This window comes from Pongo abelii, chromosome 10, assembly GCF_028885655.2.
Source record: "Pongo abelii isolate AG06213 chromosome 10, NHGRI_mPonAbe1-v2.0_pri, whole genome shotgun sequence".
NCBI lineage: Eukaryota > Metazoa > Chordata > Mammalia > Primates > Hominidae > Pongo > Pongo abelii.
The window spans coordinates 117,732,701-117,737,883 of record NC_071995.2 but is presented as its reverse complement, the minus strand read 5'-3'; the positions used below and the strand labels follow the sequence as shown (position 1 = coordinate 117,737,883).

The window sequence follows — 5,183 nt, the reverse complement described above, 5'->3', positions numbered from 1 at the left end:
TATTTCACAACCAGGACGACCCAACCAGTCAGAGTGGATGCCAGCTGCAAATAACCAGCACAGCCATATCAATGCCCACCAGCTGAACATCAGTCCTGTATGGCATATCTGTCAATAAATGAAACCCCTCAGCAGGCTAGGAGGCAGTAATGTGAGCCCATTTAACAGACGCAGAAGTGGAAGCTCGGAGAGAAAAATATCACTTAGAGAAGACATAAGCAGATCTGGGCTTTGCTGAGTCCTGAGCTTCTTTGCTTACTACCCATTTTATGTATTTACATACTTATTTGTATCTATTAGGAGAATATTTGCTTTACTTGTTAAACTGTGATTTTTCTCATTCTTTAAATTTTGAAAAAGTTAAAACCTACAGTAAAGTTAAAAGAATAGTTTACTGAACACATATACCCTTCATCTAGATTCATCAAATTCTCTGTTGCCCTCCTTCTCTCAGAAGGAAAACACACACACAAACACACACACACATACATAGAACCAGTCATGTGTTGCATAATGATATTTCAGTCGACGGAACACATACATGATGGTGGTTCCGTAAGATTATAATGGAGCTAAAAACTTTCTATTGCCCGGTGATGTCTTAACCATTGTAATGCTGTACTGCAATACATTACTCAAGTTTTTGTGGTGATGCTGATGTAAACGAACCTACTGCAGTTCCAGTCATATGAAAGTACAGCACACACACCCTCCTACAAAGGCATGTCTATAGTTCCTTGTCTTTGGACGTGTAAGAATTGGAGGCACAGAAATGTGGACTTGGAGAAATCTGGGGCCAGCCTTCTCATCACAGGCTCAACATCAACCATGCCACATAGAAGAAAAAAATGAAAAAATATTTTACCAAAGCATAGCATATACAATTATGTACAGTACATACTTGATAATAAATGACTGTAACTGGTTTATATATTTATTATACCATACTTCTTGTCATTATTTTTTAGTGTGCTCCTTCTACTTATAGTTTTTAAAAGTTAACCATAAAATAGCCTCAGGCAGCTCCTTCAGGAGGTATTCCAGAAGAAAGCATTGTTATCATAGGAGATGACAGTTCCATGCATGTTATTCCCCCTGAAGACCTTCCAGTAGGACAAGATTTGGGGGTGGAAAACAATGATGTTGAGAATCCTGACTCTGTGTAGGCCTAAGATAATGTATATATTTGTGTTTTTGTTTTTAACAAAAAAAAGTTTTAAAAATTTTTAAAAATTCATAGAATAACAATATAAAGAAAGAAAGTGGCTGGATGCAGTGGCTCATGCCAGTCATCCTAGCATGTTGGGAGGCCAAGGCAGGAGGATCATTTGAGGCCAGGAATTCAAGACCAGACTGGGCAACATACGAGACCCTGTCACTACGAAAAATAAAAATAGCCAGGTGTGGTGGCGTGCATCTGTAGTACTAGCTACTCGGGAGGCTGACATGGGAGGATTGCTTGAGTCCAGGAGTGTGAGGCTGCATTGAGCTATGATTGTGCTACTGCATTCCAATCTGGGCATCAGAGTGAGATCCTATTTCATATATATAATATATTAATATATAATATAATAATACATATTATATATATTTCCTGTATATTTTATTTATATATATATATATATTTTTTTTTTTTTTTTGAGATGGAGTCTCGCTCTGTCACCCAGGCTGGAGTGCAGTGGCACGATCTCGGCTCACTGCAAGCTCTGCCTCCCAGGTTCACGCCATTATCCTGCCTCAGCCTCCCGAGTAGCTGGGACCCGCTACAGGCACCCGCTACCATGCCTGGCTAATTTTTTTGTAGTTTTAGTAGAGATGGGGTTTCACTGTGTTAGCCAGGATGGTCTCAATCTCCTGACCTCGTGATCCACCCGCCTCGGCCTCCCAAAGTGCTGGGATTATAGGCGTGAGCCACGGCGCCTGGCCGTGTTTGTGTTTTAAGCTAAGTGTTATTACAAAAAAGGCAAAAAGTTTTAAAAAAAACTAAAAACATTTACAAAGTAAAAAAGTTGCAGCAAACTAAGGTCAATCTATTATTAAAGAAAGAAAATTAAAAACTAAATAAATTGAGTGTAGCCTGTGTGTGCAGTGTTTACAAAGTCTACAGTAGTGTATGGTAATGACCTAGGCCTTCGTGTTCACTCACGACTCACTCACTGGCTCACCCAGAGCAGCTTTCAGTCCTGCAAGCTTCATTCATGGCAAGTGCCCTATACAGGCGTACCCTTTGTTTTTCATATTGTATGTTTACTGTATCTTTTCTATATTTAGATGCACAAATACTTATCATTGTGTTACAACTGCCCGCAGTATTCAGCATGGTAACATGGTGTACAGGTTTGTAGCCTGGGAGCTACACAGGCTCAGTCATATCCCCATCGTTAAATGACACATACTGTATATACATATATATTTTTTATTCCATTTATAAGTAAGTTGAAACTACCATGATGGTTCATCCCTAACTACTGCTTCCAATTTACACTGATAACTACAGCCCCACACATAATCCTGTTCCTGAAGCCCACGAAAGGTCTTCCTTTACCTCCCAGCCAGAAGTGACCACACCTGTGCTCCTAGACGTGCTCCAGCTGCTGTTGCTCACCCATGCCCCCTAATGGGAAACTCCTCACCCTACAACCCTGCTGATGGGTCCCCATCCCCTGACAGAAGGACCAGGGAGATCTCTGTCCCAGAGGGATCCCAGCCACGAGCTGGCAAGGGCCTGTGATTTGGGTGGGATGAGTCAATCAGATTATTCCTCTTAGCAACTTCAACTGAGAGGAGACATCGTTTCTGGGGAGTTACAGGCACTTAACTTAAAAGCTCAGGTGGACTCAGGAGCCACTGTAAAGGTTGAAGTCATGAGCAACCAAAAGGAAGATGAAACAGCTGCACAAATGTAATTTTAAAAAGTTTATAATAATAACAGCTAAACAGCTCATATTTATTGAGCATATAGTATGTGCTAAGCATAGCACAATTATTAACTCATTTTATATTGATAATGGCAGTATATACACTATCATCTCCCCTGTTGCGATTAAGGCACAGAGAAGCAAAGTAACTTACCTGGGGTCACACAGCAAGCGATTGGAAGAGCCTATTTTTCTTAACACCATCCTCTTGGTTCCTGGTATGCACCTTGCCCTTCCTGAGGACTACTGTTCTGCTTTCTCTGGACCCCCAAGAGATCTTTCTGCATCTTACAGCAAAGCCTCCATTGTGCTGGAGCTAAGTGGAAGGGGTTTCTATTGACTCCAATCAAAAGAAGCCTGACTAAAGCATCTACACTTGGCTGGGACTGGGTTTCCTCAAGATTAACACTCACTCTCACCATTCTGACCAATTGCCTGCAAGTTTACAAAGATAGACTCACATTTTCTGGGGAGCTGAGAATGAGGCATGAAGATTAATTATACATAATCCATTACGAATAATTTTATATGCACAAACTGTCCTGGACGGCTTCCTTATTCAGATGTCACTTTTGCTTCCTTTTATAAATGCAAAAGAAAATTTATCAGGGCTCTCACACTTGCACTGGTGACCTTATACAACATAACCCAATTTCCCAGAGAAGAAAAGGGCCTGAATTTTCCCACCACTAAGCTTTTCAGGGAACTAAAGCTTGTTTGATTAGGGAGATACTTTTTTTTCCTTTTCCTTTTTCTTTTTTTTACCATACTCAGGTAACCAATTTTTAGAAAATTAGCATTCTTCAAAGTACAGATAACACAAATGACAGCAAACATAATTGAATCTCTCTCTCTGATGATTTAGGAGGTACTTCTGAATGTCACTCCCCTTTATTCAAGACTGTAAAAAAAATCTGTATAATAAAATTAAAGTTTTACATTTGCTTGTTAGAGCCTTCTGGGTGTTACATGGTTGTAGGACTAAGTCCAAACATAAATGTCTCATCTAGTTTCTTGGGCTGTTTATCAAAATCATCTGAGTCACATTGAATGGTGCAAGAAGACACTCGGCCCACTGTCTGGGGTCAGTCTACTGATCCTATAGTAGAATGCCACTACCAAGCTGGTCGTATGCCTAGACTGGCTCCCTTAAACAGTGGGATATTAGCACTGAATTCCAAGGTAGTTGAAGAAAACCACGAAATTTTCATATTTGGGAGGAAACAATTCCCATCAAGCAGAGGAATTTGAAGATTCATAGTTTGTATGTCACATTTATTACACAGTGTCTTCTGCCTAGTAAGTGCTCAGCAAATGGTAAATGGCAAATTCTCATACTGGGGAAATGTATTAGAGCTTGAGAGAGGCCAAAAATTTATTCTTCTGGGTAGCTCTTAAATATTCCAAGTTGCATTAGTTTTCCTAGCTGATGGAAAATCTATTTTACTTCACATTGTTCCTTTTTAGAGAACAATTCGAGTCTCTCTTAGTGGATGGAGAAAGATGCAGACAGAAGCAAGAAGAATGCAGGAGGCTACAAGCTGCAGGTTCAAGGAAGCTTTGGTACCACAAAAATTCACAGGACCAGAAGGCAAAAGCCTTGGGTTTGTGTCCTTAATCTTTTCAGCCAGCTCTTGGAAGCGACCCCTTCTACTATCAGACATGGCTTGGTGTTATGAACTCTTTTAATGAAAACCACATCTGTTCCTTTTTCAACTTTCACCACTAGCTCATTTGTTTTTTTGTTTTGTTTTTTTATTCATCCAATGTGTATAAGGCATCTATTGTGAGCCTGAAACTGTTCTTGTTGTTGAAGAAATACCACCAGGAAATGAATCAGACCTAGATCTGCCTTCACAAAATGTTTCAAAGAAGTGCAGAGTTATGACAGGAATGCATGATGACCTCATGTAGTCTTGGGGGTAGAGGGGACGAAGTTCAGGGAAGGCTTCCTGGAGGAAGTGATATTTAATCTGAGACCTGGAAGATAAGAAGTTAGCATTCAAGTTTTTCCTTGAGGAGCAACACAGAAAAATGTTCCACCTTTCAAATTTGAAGTTAGCTCTCTAGCCTCCTTTCCTAGCACTGTCCTATGCTGTCACTCTACCCTGACCACAGTGGTCCACACTGAGGACTCATCTTCTCCCATAACAACCTTCTCTTTCCTCAGACCACATAATTCTAGGCCTTTATCATCCTAATTGACCCCACTATCAACAGGCTTCATTTTGCCAAAACTTCTAAAAAGGTGACGCATCTTCATTA

The 5,183-nt window shown here is 40.3% G+C and overlaps 1 non-coding gene across 1 annotated transcript; it reads left to right on the top strand.

Moving 5' to 3' along the window:
* The first annotated feature begins 708 nt into the window (after window positions 1-708).
* Window positions 709-839, top strand: LOC112135979 (small nucleolar RNA SNORA38). Its single transcript, XR_002917195.1, has one exon. It is a non-coding gene; the product is annotated as a small nucleolar RNA SNORA38 (small nucleolar RNA).
* Window positions 840-5,183: the final 4,344 nt, after the last annotated feature.